This window comes from Leucoraja erinacea, chromosome 3 (genome assembly GCF_028641065.1).
Source record: "Leucoraja erinacea ecotype New England chromosome 3, Leri_hhj_1, whole genome shotgun sequence".
Classification (NCBI taxonomy): Eukaryota; Metazoa; Chordata; class Chondrichthyes; order Rajiformes; family Rajidae; genus Leucoraja; species Leucoraja erinaceus.
Window position 1 is genome coordinate 103,426,037 of NC_073379.1, and position 18,098 is coordinate 103,444,134.

At 39.9% G+C, this 18,098-nt stretch overlaps 1 long non-coding RNA gene across 1 annotated transcript; it reads right to left on the minus strand.

The window, feature by feature from the left end:
* Positions 1-2,457: 2,457 nt before the first annotated feature.
* On the minus strand, positions 2,458-18,046 carry LOC129695901 (uncharacterized). Its single transcript, XR_008723248.1, has 4 exons — positions 17,831-18,046; positions 16,559-16,638; positions 16,320-16,410; positions 2,458-4,133 (listed from the first exon to the last, which is right to left on the minus strand). It is a non-coding gene; the product is annotated as an uncharacterized LOC129695901 (long non-coding RNA).
* Positions 18,047-18,098: the final 52 nt, after the last annotated feature.

Genomic DNA, 18,098 nt, shown 5'->3' on the forward strand with positions numbered 1-18,098 from the left:
TTATTTTTTTTGTTGTCAGAACTTTATAGTAACTACCGATTGAAATTAAATGAGTATTAAAAGGCAGACGCAAACCTGCAAAAGTTATTCCACAGCTAGATAAGACGCTCTTTTGACTTGTTGATAGAATTATTTTAAATTAAGTTTCCATTTTGCACACAGTGATATTTCAGAACCTAGATAAAGAGCTAAAGTATATATTTGCATCTTGAAAATTTTGCAAAGTAGACCGGTTTACATTTATGGTAAATCTCGATTTAATCTTGGATAAAAAGGAGCTGTGCACGCAACAGAATGCTTTTCTTTTGATGGTCAGTGCCATTCTCTGCAACAACATGTTAGCAAATGTGCTACTGGTAATTCTATGATCCACCACCATATCAAATCAAGTCAAGTCAAGTTTATTCGTCACCTACACATACGAGATGTGCAGTGAAATGTAAATTGGCAATGCTCGCGGACTTTATGCAAAAAGACAAACAAACAAACAACCAAACAAACTACAAACAGAATGGAACAGAATCACATATTCTTTTACATATTGTGGGCAGAAGGAAAAAGGGAAAAAAAACAGTAATCTTAAAATAAGCAGTAGAGTGGTACAGTAAACATTAGTCCCTGGTGAGATAGGTGTTTACAGTCCGAATGGCCTCTGGGAAGAAACTACTTCTCAACCTCTCCGTTTCTATAGCATGGCAACAGAGGCGTTTGCCTGACCGTAGCAGCTGGAACAGTCCGTTGCAGGGGTGGAAGGGGTCTCCCATGATTTTATTGGCTCTGGAGTTGCACCTCCTGATGTATAGTTCCTGCAGGGGGTCGAGTGAAGTTCCCATAGTGTGTTCGGCCTGAATGCACTACTCTCTGCAGAGCCTTCTTACCCTGGGCATATAACATATGACATATAACAATTACAGCACGGAAACAGGACATCTCGGCCCTTCTAGTCCACCGACTAGTGTTTGAACAGAGGCATAAACCTGTTTAAAGAGAGATAGATGCAATATGCTGGCCTAACTCTACGGGCCAGGCAGCATCTCTGGAGAAAAGGAATAGGTGACCTAAAGAAGGGTTTGACTCGAAACGTCACCGATTCCTTTTCTCCAGAGAGCAAATTGGGTCTATCTTTGGTTCTGCAGTTGCTTGCTACATACTTGTTTAAAATAAATTGGTTAACAGCATTCTTTTCAAATGTCGATGAAAGAATGCTGAGCAAACATGTTTGCTTTCCATTTAAGTCATTAGTACTGAATTTCGAAAGGCGATCAGGACATTTACTAGCATATTTAGCGGAAATAACCAGGTCCAAATTTCTCAGCACTCAAACATTAATTGATTTTTTTTTTAAATTTCTTTACATATTAAAACACATTAGAAGTGTGTTTTTGCCTTTAATAGTTGGTGGGCACTTTATCATCAGTAAAACCAAGCCTAGGCTAAGAGACCCATTTCACCAAACATTTACCCTTGACCTGCAAACACCTGTTGGATTTCTTGTTTTCTAACCATTTTAAGGTCATAAGGAATTGGAGTAGAATTAGGCCATTCAGCCTATCAAGTCTACTCTGCCATTCAATCATGGCTGATCTATCTCTCCCTCCTAACCCCATTCTCCTGCTTTCTCCCCATAACCTCTGACACCTATACTAATCAAGAATCTATTTATCTCTGCCTTAAAAATAGCTACCAACTTTGCCTCCACAGCCTTCTGTGACAAAGAATTCCCCTGATTCACCACCCTCTGACTAAAAAAATTTGTCCTCATCTCCTTCCTTAAAGAACGTATTTTAATTCGGAGGCTGTGACCTCTAATCCTAGACTCTCCCACTAGTGGAAACATCCTCTCCACATCCACTCTATCCAAACCTTTCACTATTCTGTGTGTTTCAATGAAGTCCCCCATCATTCTTCTAAACTCCAGCGAATCAATGCCCAGTGCCAACACATGCTCATCATAGGTTAACCTACTCATTCCTGGGATCACTCTTGTAAACCTTCTTTGGACCCTCTCCAGAGCCAGCACATCCTTCCTCAGCACCAGCACTCCCAAATCCCATTTCACCTCCGATTTCTGGACTCTAACCCCATTTAGAAAACATTTGACGCCTTTAATCCTAGTACCAAAATGCAAGACTCCACACATTAACTCAGCTTCTGTCCTTGGCCTCCTCTATTGACAAAGTGAGGCCACACACAAACTGGAAGACCAGCACTTCATATTCCTGTGGTTAGCTTGCAATCTAACTGTATGAACATTGTATTTTCCAATTACAATACCCCTATAAGCCTGCACTCCCCACCTTTCCCAATGCCCCAGTGCACACACAATTCTCCCTCCATATCCCACCGCCCATATTTAGTTTTAGTTTTAGAGAGAAAGAAAACAGGCCCTTCAGCCCACCGAGTCTGCACCAACTAGCGATCCTCGTACATAACACTATCCTACACACACTAGGGACAATATTACACATACACCAAGCCAATTAACCTACATACCTGAACGTCTTTGGAGTGTAGGAGGAAACCGAAGGCCTCGGAGAAATCCCACGCGGTCATGGGGAGAACGTACAAACTCCGTACAGACAGCATCCATGGCCAGGATCGAACCCGGGTCTCTGGCGCTACAAACGCTGTAAGGCAGTTACTCTACCATGCCTCCCTGAATCACTCTGCTTCTTTCACACTCCTCCATATGTTTGTGGCCATCCACAAATCACATCTTCCCCTTTTATCCCCACTCTTTCCATTCACCGTTGTGCCGTTGAACCATATCCCTCCCTCCAGCTTTACACTTCACTCATTCTCTATCCTCACCCTCTTGTCACTTACACCAGCCATCTGCAAATTACATCCACCGCTCCTGTATCCACCAATCACTTGCCAGGCTTTGACTAATCCCACCTCTCCTTTCTGGCCTTTCTCCCCCTCCTTTATCAGTCCTAACCCGAAATGTCATCTCCCATCACAGATGCTGCCTGACCTGCTGACTTCCTGCAGCATTTATATATATATATTTTTGTTCAAGCATCTGCAACTTCTTGTGTTGCCTTAAATAACTTGGTAGCCCTTTGATTTATTGAGCTTTTTGTTCTTATAGGTAGAAGCACAATATATTTTCATTGTGCATTGAAAAGGATTTCTAATAACCCAAAGTGTACATGAATGCATTTTCAGAGGAAGTGATACTTCTAGAATATTTAACCATTTATTTTTCAGTAGTGTCAACATTGCTTTCATTGTTTGGATGATAATGTCCTACTTTGTTTTGCAGTAAATATTTTTCGTCCATTTCTTTTCCTTCATTGTGATTGATCAGCATGCTACCCCACCAAATAAGCACCACTTTCCACATTTTTACAGTACAAAGCGTTACATTTTGAGTTAACTTACAACAGCGACCATATTAAATAACTTTCAGACATTGTTGCTCCCTTGTCTGATTAGGACAGGATGCAACAAGAACTGATGATGTATGAATTCAACCTTCCTGGCTGCAGAGAACACAGAAAAGCTGAAAGTTTGCACTGACGGAAGCAATAAAAAAAGAAGTCAGCTTCCTACAGTATGATGCATGCTCCAGTAATTCTCATTCAGTGAATTGTTTCCTGACTCTCTGCTTCAACTTCTTGTACAATGAACAGGGTTTCGGGCATTGAATAATCGAGGAGTCACCTCTGGAAGCAGGAGCAGTTCACGCAAGCATCATTTCATAATTAGTGACAATAGTACTTCTTGTTTGCTTTCCTAAAGTCAACATTTCTATGAAATATTTTACATTATGTATTTTTAACCAGTCATAAAACACAGTTTTTCCAGTTGTTCCAAAACAGTCACAAAAGGCTTTCTCAGAAGGATGACAGAGAGAATACAGCCTCTTCTGGAGCGTTCTGCAAGAGGACAGTTTAAATGAGGAAAGCTTTGGCTGAAATCCTGTTAACTACATTCCCATGGTTTCCCAGCTCCCAGTGCATTAAAATGCAGTGGATGAGCAATGCGAAGTGGAACACATCCGGGGTATTGGGCCTCAGGCCATGATGTTTCAGTCACATCCGCACGCATGCTCCATTGCTTCTCCATGGGAAATTGTTGATGCATTTCGATCCTGTTAATGTTTCCAAGACTCCTTCGGATATGCGCTGATAATGGATAAGAAGCATTTGAACAAATAAATGCATGCCCAAGATTTTGTTTTTGCATTTGGCACATTCCCAGCTACGATTTCATGAAATGCTGTAATTTGAAAACACCATTGCACATTACTCAAACCTGCCCTGACTTAGTCCTCTTATGGTGGGAGTAACTTGAGTTAGCTGTCTCATTTTTATTTAACTTTCAATTACTACTACAACATACCAACCATTTGTAAATGGCCAAGTTAATTTTCCTACATCATAATATCTTTACGCTTGTATACATAACCTTACATCGTTATCACAATAGACGATAGAATTCTATTCGGCATATATTAACTACGATTTTAGTTTTACTTTAGTTTTGGTGATACAGTGCGGAAACAAGCCTTTTGGCCCACGGCCCATCGACCAGCAATCCCCGCACATTAACACTACCCTATACACACTACATTTATGCCAAGCAATTTAACCTACAAACATGTATGTCTTTGGAGTGTGGGAGAAAACCAAAGATCTCAGAGAAACTCCATGCAGGTCATGGAGAGAACATACAAACTCCATGCAGACAAGCATCTGTAACCATATAACCATATAACAATTACAGCACGGAAACAGGCCATCTCGACCCTTCTAGTCCGTGCCAAACACGTAATCTCCCCTAGTCCCATACACCTGCGTTCAGACCATAACCCTCCATACCTTTCCCGTCCATATAACAATCCAATTTATTTTTAAATGATAAAAACAAACCTGCCTCCACCACCGTCACTGGAAGCTCATTCCACACAGCCACCACTCTCTGAGGAAAGAAGTTCCCCCTCATGTTACCCCTAAACTTCTGTCCCTTAATTCTCAAGTCATGTCCCCTTGTTTGAATCTTTCCTACTCTCAGTGGGAAAAGCTTATCCACGTCAACTGTGTCTATCCCTCTCATCATTTTAAAGACCTCTATCAAGTCCCCCCTTAACCTTCTGCGCTCCAAAGAATAAAGCCCTAACTTGTTCCACCTTCAATCTGTAGTCAGGATCGAACCCGGGTCTCTTGCTCTATCGCTGAGCCACTGCGCCGCCCATTTAAGATTTAAATATTTTCATAGTTTTCTCTAAACTGGATATTTATTTTTGTTAGAATAGTTGAACATTAGATTAAAAAATTATATCTATGAAATGAAAATCAGTGTGACTTTGAGAAAAGAAACAATTATTTCCTTTGCATTTGATGAAAACAGTTAAACATTTTAAACTTTCCCTGTGTCATCTAGGTAAACCTCTTTTGAAAATGTAGATGAAACCTGGCAGGTTTTCACACAATTGTACCAGTGTAGTTATCACAGAAAGTATTTGGGACACTAATGTCAAGGGCATCGAAGTAGCATCTGAACCCACAAGTTTCGTGAGATCTTTGATCGCTGATCCATGCCCCTTAAAACTTGTTATCAAGCTCAGGGAAATGTGTCTCTGCTCATCCTTATGCAACAACAATGAACAGACTACATACAGTACGAATTGTCAACAACACTTCATCCTTGGTAACCATCACTTCAGGAGCACCTCAGGGCTGTGTGGTCAGTCCCCTGCTCGACTCACTCTATACCAATAACTGCGTAGCCAGGCACAAATCCAACACCATCTTTAAATTCAGCGACGGCACCACCTTTGTTGGACGGACTGCGGGTAATGATGCGTATAGGAGGAAGATTAATCATCTGAGCCAATTGTGCTAGAACAACAACCTTGTTCTCAATGTCAGCCCGGACCTAGTAGCTGATTGTTGACTTTAGAAGAGGGGAAGATGAGGAACCACAAACCCTAACCCAAACGTCCCCCACCATAGATGAGGCTAACACCAGGGTCTCTTCCATAGCCCATAACACTGCTCTCTCTCCCCCCATCCCCCCCCCCACTCGCAACAAGGGCAGAGTCCCCCTAGTCCTCACCTTTCACCCCACCAGCCATCACATACAAGTAATCCTCACCGCTCCCTCCGTAACTCCCTTGTCAATTCTTCCCTTCCCTCCCGTACTACCCCCTCCCCGGGCACTTTCTCTTGCAACCGCAAGATATACTACACTTGTCGCTTTACCTCCCCCATCGACTCCATTCAAGGACCCAAGCTGTCATTCCAGGTGCGACAGAGGTTCACCTGCATCTCCTCCAACCTCATCTATTGCATCTGCTGCTCTAGATGTCAGCTGATCTATATCGGTGAGACCAAGTGGAGGCTTGGCGATCGTTTCGCTGAACACCTCCGCTCGGTCCGCAATAACCAACCTGACCTCCCGGTGGCTCAGCACTTCAACTCCCCCTCCCATTCTGTACCCGACCTCTCTGTCCTGGGCCTCCTCCATGGCCAGAGCGAGCACCACCGGAAAATGGAGGAACAGCACCTCATATTCCGCTTGGGGATTCTGCATCCTGGGGGCATGAACATTGAATTCTCCCAATTTTGTTAGCCCTTGCTGTCTCCTCCCCTTCCCATCTCTCCCTCGGCCCTCGAGCTCCTCCTCCTCCTTTTTCCTTTCTTCTCCCCGCTCCCACCCCCCATTAGTCTGAAGAAGGGTTTCGGCCTGAAACGTTGCCTATTTCCTTCGCTCCTTAGATGCTGCTGCACCCGCTGAGTTTCTCCAGCATTTATGTCTACCTACATTCTTCAACAGGTTGGCAGGTGGCGTTTAAGTTCCTGGTTGTGCATTACACTGAAGATCTGTTCTGGGCACAGTACATTGATGCAATTGTGAAGAATGCCCATCAGTGCATGGACTTCCTTGTAAAATTGAGGTGATATGATTTGTCGATGAATACTCTCTTGAGCTTCTAGTTTTGTTTGGTTTAGTTTATAGTCATGTGTACCGAGTTACAATGAAAAGCTTTTGTTGGGTGCTAATCAGTCAGCAAAAAGACCACACATGATTACATGATAAAGGGAATAATGTTTAATGCAAGATAAAGTCCAGTAAAGTCTGGTTAAAGATAGTCCAAGGGTCTCCAGTGAGGTAGATAGTGGCTCAGGACTGTCTAGTTGTTGATACCGGTGTATGGTAGAAAGTACAGCAGGCAGTGAAGAAAGTGAATGGCATGTTAGCCTTTATAACAAGAGGAGTCGAGTACAGGAGCAAAGTGATACTTCTGCAGTTGTACAGAACCCTAGTGAGACCGCACCTGGAGTATTATGTGCAGTTTTGGTCCCCTAATTTGAGGAAGGACATTCTTGCTATTGAGGGAGTGCAACGTAGGTTTACAAGGTTAATTCCCGGGATGGCGTGACTGTCATATGCTGAGAGAATGAAGCAGTTGGGCTTGTACACTCTGGAGTTTAGAAGGATGAGAGGGGATCTTATTGAAACATATAAGATTGTTAAGGGTTTGGACACGCTGGAGGGAGGAAATAAGTTCCCGATGTTGGGGGAGTCCTGAACCAGGGGCCACAGTTTAAGAATAAGAGGTAAGCCATTTAGAACGGAGATGATGAACCACTTTTTCTCACAGAGAGTTGTGAGTCTGTGGAATTCTCTGCCTCAGAGGGCGGTGGAGGCAGGTCCTCTGGATGCTTTCAAGAGAGAACTGGATAGGGCTCTTAAAGATAATGGAGTCAGTGGATATGGGGAAAAGGCAGGAACAGGGTATGATTGGGGATGATCAGCCATGATCACATTGAATGGCTGTGCAGGCTCGAAGGGCTGAATCTGTAGGATGCGCTGCCTCAAAAAGGCAACCAGCATCCTCAAAGATGCACATCATCCTGGCCACCCTCTCATTTATTTCGTACCATCGGGAAGAAGGTATAAGAATCTGAAAATTGTGACCTCCACGTTCAGGGACAGCTTCTTCCCAACAACCATCAAGCCTCTGAACACTGCAAAACTCTAACTAACTGTGAACAATGGACTACCTTTCGTGGCACTAAGGAATTTGGACTTTTTTTGCACTGACATTAAGGATATTCATTTGGTATTCAGTCTGAAGAAGGGTTTCGGCCCGAAATGTTGCCTATTTCCTTCGCTCCATAGATGCTGCTGCACCCGCTGAGTTTCTCCAGCATTTATGTGTACCTTCGATTTTCCAGCATCTGCAGTTCCTTCTTAAACAAAGGATATTCATTTACTGATTTGTAAATAAGTATTATATTTTATGTATGAGTATTATGTTTACAGACCTATTGTGCTGCTGCAAGTTGGAATTTCTGTTGTTGGTACATATGACAATTAAGCCATTTTGACATGATTCTTGACTTGATAATGCCACACAGGGGAAGAGTTTGTACGTTAGAATGATGGTCCTGGAATTCCCAAACTAAACAACAAAAACTTTGGTCAGCTGCCTTTCTAAACTGTGATCTAACTGGAAACATAGATGTGCCAAAGAACTGGTGGTTCAATATGTGATCAAAAATGCCTCTGACTGGTGGGCTAACCTTATATTTGAATTATTTCCCTTTAGTTGAGTTAATGAATGGTTTTACACCCTGTTAAAAACCGTGTGCCCATCAAGAATCAATGCATTTGGGTAAACACAAGAAAAATTTGGTAACAGAAAAAAACATTTAAAGATAATGAGTGGATTCATATTCAGAGCAGATGGCTGTTATAATACAAAGAATATCTACAAGACAGTTAGCAGTTTTCTTTTTAATCTTAATGACTAATGAGCTTTTTTCACTTAAAGAAAAGATGCAAGTTCACATTTGTATCTAAGTTTCATTAACGCTATGAGTTAGAAAAAAATAAAAGCTTATGGTTTAAATTTAATTTCCCTTCTTGTAATGAGACAATTATAGGCAGTACTTGTCATCATAACAAGACACTTTATATATGCCATAAACCTGTGGAGAAATAACCCCAAAATTGCTTGGAAAGTAGATGTTCAAGTATATCAAATGGGTGCCACAATAATACTTACAGTGAAAATGGAAATCTTAAAAAAAAAGCTGACTTAAACATTTATTTTCTTAAGAGATAACAATTTTGATTTGGAACCCTTTAGGTACACTAAAACCTGACCTATGCATTTCACAGTCACTGGCTTAAACATATTTTATTTTTTAGTTTTTGAGATTTGGAGATACAGCACAGAAACAGGCCCTTCGGCCAACCGGGTCTGCACCGACCAATGATCCCCGCATTATCCTACACATACTAGGGACAATTCTTTTACACATATGCCAAGCCAATTAACCTACAAACCTGTACGTATTTGGAATGTGGGAGGACACTGAAGATCTCAGAGAAAACCCACGTGGTCACGGGGAGAACGTACAAACTCCATACAGACAGCACCTGTCGTCGGGATCAAACTCGGATCTCTGGTGCTGCAAGCACTGTAAGGCAGCAATTCTACTGTTGCACCACCATGCCACCCTGATGTTACGGCTGGTGCCTGCCATGGAAGTGAGGAGTGTGGTGTGGGTGTGAGATGATTGTAGAACATGTGGGAAGATGGGGAAGCTGGGAGGGGTGGTCTGAGATCCCCGTTTGGAGGCATTCATTCCTTTACACTGGGATGGGCCTTTGTTGCGGCCTTAGTAATCTCAGGCAGCATCAGGTCCAAAGATTGAGGGGTCTGTAAACTCCTGTCAGCAGATGAACCCGTCATTTTAACAGAAGGATGCCAGAACCATTTGTTAAGAAAAATTTCAGGGGATACTTTTTTACATGAAAATGTGATGTCCTGAGGAAGGTCACTTTAAAACATGCATAATTTACTATGTTCAGAATGATATATTTCTCATTTTACAATGAATTATTTATAAAGGTCATAAAGTCTCTTTTGATCTAATTTCTGTCATTACGTATTTAAAATGAGTAACGTACACTGATGATATCACCAGGCATTTAAAATATGAAAGGGAAACAGACATTTCTTCAGGGTGAAGACCGAGCCCATTTTCCCAATGGGTGGAATTTTAGCCAGAATTGGGAACAAACAAGTTTAGAACAGGCACAATTCATCTTTAAAGCATGAATCTGTTTATTTTTCACACATGAAAACCAGGTTCGATTTCTAAGTAAATATTAGATTTAACATCTGAACATGACAATACCCACCTTTGTCTTTATACAATGACATTTTGAAAGGTCTGACATTAGTGCTGCTTGTTGGCTTCTGGGAAAGAACGAAACCTATCCGTAACCTCAAAGAATATGTGGGCATGACAGATATATGTGGAGCCATTTCCTATGAGTAATGTTATCAGTCTAATTAAATGACAAAATGCGCTAATCCGATAAATGTAGTGGAAGGAAATGTTTGTATTGCTGTGGTTTTCCAACCAGGTGTGACTTCAAATTACAGTAATTTGTAAAAACAAGTATTTTGATCTGATTTCAAAGCTGTAATTCATTTCATCTGCTATTTGTAGTGTCTGACAACAGTTGTTGCTTGATCTGAAATATCATTCTGCATGCATGAGCTGCCTAATCCTTTTGCCCTACAGTAGTCAGCCACTTTGATACCAAAGATTTTGCAACCACGTTTCAATTGCGGTTATTCCACTTATGCATAATTAGACAGGATTATGAAAAAATGGATTTCAAAATCAGAACCTGTGCCATTTTAATTTTGATATTAAATATTTTTATACGGGTAAAGTAAAACTGTCAAAGTAAAACCAAAACCTGAAGGCATGTTCGGTGCTATTCATATAAATCATATATGGAATCTTGTTATACATTTCTGGAATATTTATCGATTAAGGTATTAGTTGGAATCATGTTGTACGACACCATAACAAAGCTCACGAACATTAATTATAACTAACCTGTTCTTAAGTATTAATGGAAATATTTTGGTTTTATGATCAGCTTTGCTTTAATCCGGGGAAACATTATTCTGTCTAGTTTCACTTTTCATGTCGAAATTGTTGAGAAATGTCTACCCACAAAATGAACTCTTTAGGAGATGGTTAGGCAAAGTATTTTATATTATAAAACAGACTACATGGCAATTTTTGGCTCCAGTTCCAAAAATTCTCACAGACTTGAAAGTTAGTGATGGAAGGTTCCCTGTGAGGCACTTAGCTCATGTAAAACATGTTTCAAAAGTCACATTGCTAACTTCAAACTCTATTGTTAGTTACTTGATTAAAGTGAGGGAACTAAAGTTAAGAGTAGACTGAAGAGACACAAAGAGCGAATTGGTGAGCGGCTCCCACTCAAAAGACCTCTTGTGAAGGAACTTTTTGCAGGCAGTGGGATTGCTGCTTCTTGGAAAGGGCAGCCATTTATCATCGTCCCAAATGAAAGCATTCTTTGGACACAAATGTCTTTCGTTCCCTTTGTCCAATTACTGAGAGGAAAAGTGAGAAGGAAATGTCAAAACAGTGAAACAGTGATGTATGGTGAACAGTCACTTTGGAGCTCAACCAGCCTTTGTGCTGGCCTGGACGATTTGTCAAATGGATGGGGCATGAGTCAAGCCCTAAGGTTGAAAGGTCATGACCTCAGGAGTGCTAAGATCAGACAGTATAAGTGAGAGGATAGTTACAAGTTTCAGCCATGGTGGAATGGAACAAAAGTGGGAGCTGGACACAACAAAAAACTTGTTTCCATAATTCAGGTAAGTACCTTTATTGGAGCTGACAGGGATGTGACAAGATGAATAGACAATAGAACATTATATGTCTCATTACAGAGAAACATTGCTGCCATGCAGACCAAAGATGGGAAATATAAATGAGGACCAAATTTCTAATAACATTTAAAATAAAATTGCAAGCAACTATTTTGTTCAAGCCAAGCCTTTCTATGTCACAATGAAAGTTATTTGAACAAAGACGATTCTCAATTCACAGAGCATCAATGAAATATGTCATTTCACATCAGAGCCCTGTATAATATTTAATTAGAAAAATAATACAGTATTTAATTATGTGTTATACCAATGACAATATCATCAGCATTATGAGTTTGTTCTGTGGAATTCTGTTTTATCGTGTCTCCAGCAATTTAACACTATTAGTTTTTATGCCCGAAATCTGGATATTTCCCATTTGGAATGTGCTGCAAATTCAGAAACATTTTAAACATTTCAATCAATTCCTAGAATTTCTTCTAACAAAGTTTTCTCTCAAAACTGAAGCATCTCTGTTCAAATCTTCACAACACCAAATGTCTTAAGGAAAGACACAAAATGTTGGAGTAACTAAGCAGGCCAGATGGCATCCGTGGAGGATGTGGATAGGTGACGTTTCAGGTCGGGACCCTCCAACATTTTGTGTCTCTCCTTGGGAAATCAGCATCTGAAATTCTTTGTTTCTACTAAATATATTAACACACGTAAGAGAAAATAATGTTAGGAACAGGCAGAGTACCCACAATTGCTTGGATTCTATTTCATTGATATCTCTGCCAGTTAGTTGATTGGAGAGAAGGGTATTTTTAATAATTGGATCTGGTGGCAGTACAAACAGAGGTGGCCATTTGAGGAAGTAAAGACCCAATGATGTCAGCAGAGGAAAAACACTAGTAGGAATGCCATGCCAAATTCGAAGGCTACATTGGTCATGTCCCTCAGCAGTGGGCTACATTCTGTTATATTGATGGGAAACATGACCACCCTACAGAGGTTGGATGGAAGGCCAATTAGTGTCATAGAGTCATAGAGTGATACAGGGTGGAAACAGGCCCTTCGGCCAAACTTGCACACACCGGCCAACATGTCCCAGCTACACTAGTCCCACCTGCCTGCGCTTGGTCCATATCCCTCCAAACTTGTCCTATCCATGTACTTGTCTTACAGTTAGGATGGTCCCTGCCTCCTGTGGAAACTTGTTCCATACACCCATCACACTTTGTGTGAAAAAGTTACCCCTCAGTTTCCTATTAAATTTAGGTCCTCTGGTCCTCGATTCCCCTACTCTGGGCAAGAGATTCTGTGCATCTACCCGGTCTATTTCTCTCGTGATTTTATACACAAATCTCTGCCTAGATCAGATTTTGTAACCATGTGTATGCAGGGCAGAAATCTGTCAGATTTAAATTTCTAAACTTAACCCCCTACTAATCCTCAACCACACCTCCACCTCAGCTCCTCTCATCCACACTCATCCACAGGCAAAGTGCTTTATATTCCTCCATCTTCACTGCTGGATTTACATGTACATCACCTTGTTGTTTTTGCTGTTGACCTCTTGTTTGAGATCTGCCTGATCATTTTACAAATTACTTTTCATACTTTTAGTCATAGAGTGATACAGAGTGGAAACAGGTCCTTTGGCCCAACTTGCCCACACTGGCCAACATGTTCCAGCTACACTTGTCCCACCTGCCAGCATTTGGTCCATATCATTCCAAACCTGTCCTACCCATTTATCTCATCTAGGTGAAGGCAAATTGTCAATAATCTAAATGGGTTTGATCAATGTAATGTTTTTTCTGTGTATTCATTGCCTGCTACTCACCACTGTGGATCTTACAGAATTGATTGATTGAAAAGTTGCAAAATGTTGGAACTAGGCAATTCAAGCAACAAATATTTGTTATTGTTGTATTAAATTAATATTGCTATTTCATTATTATTGTTATTATTAATAATTACTCATTATTTTATTTTTTATTATTATTGTTATTAAATAATAATAATAATTAATAATAATAATAATAATGGTAATAATAATACATTATTGTTTAGTTATTATTAACAAAATGATTGTTCAGTCTTAAATTTCACCTGCTGATACTCAGGGCTAAAGGGGATGGGTCCCGTTTCTATGGTGCAAGACTACTCCTCTTGGTAACCATTTCCTGGAGTTTGTTCTTACTTCCAGAATCCTCCTTGAATCTGTCCTTGTGTGTCTTTTAAAGCATATTGCCAGGGGTGGCGGATACAATAGTGGGCATTTGAGGCTTTCAGATAGGCACATGGCCATGCAGGGAATAGAGACATGTGGAGCTTGTTAGTTTACAGAGGTGGTTAGTTTAACTTGCCATCACGTTCGGCAAGGACATTGTGGGCTAAAGGGCCTTTTCCTGTGCTGTACTCTGCCATGTTTTGTTTGTCTACTACAATTTCTATAAATCCGTTTGACCACCTGGTAGTACAAAGAGATCTTAGAATTAAATGCCTTTGAATAAAGCACACAACACTAAAACATTAGGTCTGTGTTTTGCTGATGAATAATAGAATTTTCTATTTTAAATCACAAACAATTGGTAAATATGGCATTGATTTTAAATAAATATAATCCATGATGGAACGGCCATTTGCGAATCAGTAGATTTATGCTGCTGCTTAGGAATGAGTAGAGGTCTGAATGAGTGATTGCAATATATTATTAATCTTGATGCTGACTACAGGACTTTGACAGCACCTCATGCACAGCTCATTGTCAACTAAATGCTCCCAGTCTCCTCTTCATGATCTACACTGTAACTAGAATGAGAGGAGGTGTTTCAAAGTGCTGCTCCTTTATGTGACGAGTTTAGATCTTGGAATACAATGAATGGCAGCTAAGATGAATGCAATTGTGCCATTTTTCTTGGCCCCGGACTATGTTCCTCACTACCATGACATCACAACAGAAGGAGAAAACATCTCCCTTTTGTGCCAGGCTAATTTAATTTGTACCTTCCACCCAGGGGTAAATATGTTTGACTGTCCATCTAAGCTCTCTTTACCCACTTTCTGTTCTCACGGGAAACCCTGCTGATCAAAGTCAATGGGCAGGATATTGCTTAGTGCATCTCCTAACTTTATTTAAAAGTAATTTAATTTCTAGCAACTCACACCCAGCCTAATTTGAGCTAACTATATGCAAAATCCCTTGGGATGAAACTAATGACCTTTGCATGTCTGTTCTAAATCAGAAGGTTTGTTGCTATGGAGTTACTTTCTTTTTTGCTGTGCATATTTGCCAGGTTTTTAGTTGCATTTTCTCCTCTGGCAACTCATAGATGAAAAATACATGCCCCAGCATACCAGTTTTTACCTCATGTAAAACAATTTGGTTCACTTATGAAACTAGCATTTTTGTGACTATTTCATAACTGACAGGAGTGAACAATGACCTATGACCTTTAACTCCCAGCATTGGAAGCCATTGACCTATGCTCCAACAGATCTGGCATGGCTATTTATGGTTTGACCTTGTTTGTCTGGAAACTTGGTCATGAGATACAAAACAAACAACTAATGCACAAATGCACCTTTAAGTGGGAATTAACGTGAAATATGATGCAAACTCCCATATTCTTCACAGAATCTACAGCTGGTCATGTCCACATTACTCCTGCAAACCTATTAAATTAATTGTAATGCTATTTTCAATCACTTAATTCAAAAAAACAAACCACATAGATTGTGTGTTTAACTTAAACTAGAATAATTTACTAATTTTTTTGATTTGAAGCATTTTATTTCAAAGGCATCCATCTCCTTACCAAAGCTTTCAATAAATCTAAATATTTTCATTATTCTAGTGAAAAATGTAACTTGATATACATTTTAAAAAGAGAGGAATTGTAAATGTGGATGAATGTGGGGTTTGTGCACAGCTGGCCCATGTGAAGTAATTACTTGGACAGATTTGATTAGCCCCCCCCACCCCAAATTTTTTTGTCTTTACAACCACCATAGAATGAAGTGCAGGTCATTTTATTGTAAACAAGGCTGTGGATTAAATTGCGGCTGAGGTGCAAACAGCCTTTGTTCAATGTGAAAACAAAGCGGTTTTCCGTAACAGGCAGTTGACCACAAAGCCAATTTGATGTTCAGGCATCACACTTTTTCCCAGACTTTCGCTTCTGCAATGTCGGTGTTTCATCCCTCAGCAAATGGGTGGCACAGTGATTTGATCTTATTCCACAGCTAATGGCAATGGATGCCAGGAGGCAAAGGAAAGCAGACTCTAAATACGGTTCATGCAGATTTTTCCTCTGCACTGCCACAGTTTTGCCTGGCTGAGGTTGGGAACTCAATGAAAAAGACATACCCTACTGTTTTGAGAGACAAGCTGGCACTGCCTTGCGCTACCACCACCACTCTATCCAATTCATTGTGGGACATTGTTGGAAACAATACTTCAATGGACATATTATTACTTTCTATGCAAATATCTCTAAATTACAAATTTGATGCCCACAATGGTCCGTTTTTACATGTCGGAGCTGAAAATTCTCACCTACAAAAATGAATTTGCAATCTAAATTATTGGCCATAAACTTATAAATGATGCCTTCAGTTTTATGTGCAAATTTACATTGCTTGCCTGCTCTCAAAGGTACTTGCCAGCAATGATGTAACGAGTCGCATCTCGGGCATACTTTATTATGCTTTCAGCATGTATCAGGCTATGAAGAAACAACATCATTAGAATTCTATTAATAGAATTTTTAACTATGTACACTCGTTCTAATTAAAAAAAAAACATTCGGAATGAGTTCTGTCAACATTCTCTTAAGTTCAGACAAAAGGTTTTAGCTTGAAACAATGACTTACCGTTTCACTTTCCAGAAGCATTTCCTCACTTCTAACATGCAATGGAATTCCATTCAAACTTGAAGGCAGCTTCATTTAGTCTGGGGAGTCATATTATTCACATGTTTTAATTGCTGCTGTGCATGATTTTGTATAATTCCGTATTTTCAGTCGTAAGGATCAAGAATCATCCCTCCATGCGGTGATTGTTTTTTTGAACCATTCTTTTACGTGGTTGTTTACTATAATGTGTTGTTGGGAAGTATCCTGACAACAGAATGGATCACAGCAGGGTAGAAAACCCCCAAAGAAAATCTGTCAGTCTAAAGCTGTATTGATCTTACCCTGGCATTTGAAACTCTGAATTCACAAGGAAAATTATCAGAATGGCAAACAGCTCTTTTTTTCAAGATGTTAAGTATTTCTTTGCAAAGGAGCAGAAGAAATGTAAGTGCTGAAAGCATTAACAAATCACTTTTTAATATTATTTTGAAACAAGTTTTGTTAAAACTAGATCTACCTTTGTGTAAAAATAACTAATATTGTGGAGCATTTTAATTAATGTCTGCCAATGTACCAGGTAAATCATGTTGGCACCCTACTTTCCTCAGTAATAAATTGATAATTTAGTCTGACCTTCAAACTCTTTTATTTCATGCAACCATTATGTTTTCTAAAATATCAATCTAATTATGATTTGGTGTAAAGCCCTTTGAAGGAGAAACTTGGCCACCATTTGTCTGTGTTAAGTAATAACTTTTTTGAACCTGCAGTCAAAGCAATAAGCAGACACAAGAGGCCTGTTTGTATCACCACTTAATATGGATCATCACTGCTGAAAGATGCTGATTTAGGAGATGGGAGAAGGAGACCAGAACCCCTGTTCCTATTGCTCAAATTATAAACAGCGAACAAGAACAAGGAGGCAGGTCAAACCTTTTAGATGTATTGATTGACAAGGACACACCAGGGTGACTCCCATCCAGACGGCCAGCTGTAAAGCATTTGAACATTACGGTATTAAATTTATTTAAACTCGGAAACCTCTGTCGGCGGTCATTTAAAAATTATCCGAATTTAAGAAAACCTGTTTGGCTTTTGAAAATAATTTCATTCATATAGCACATAAAGGCATACGTGATAGGAAAACGGGGAAAAAAAGAGACTTAAAATATATGGCATTCCCAGAAAATGTGTATATATTGGAGATGAAAAAAAAAATTGGAAAAGACTAAAGCTAGAAAAGAAAATTCTCATTACATTGCAGCCCATAAAGTGGTCACTAATGCTTACCTGTCAGTAGATTATTATCTGTGGGGTTATAAAAAAGGCATTTCAGCCACATTCATGGATTTGTGTAAATAAAGTCCACCCTTAGTCCATTAGACTCTAAGCTCTTAAGGCCTACATGGACAGAGGCCTAGATTGTTTATATACCAACAACATCTGCTTACACTCAGTCTTGTTGTCAGAGAGACTACAACAACTGAAAGCTTTGGGTTCTTTTTTTCCCTCCACTTCATGTTGTATTATGTTTCATGAGGGATTTTTTTTTCATTCT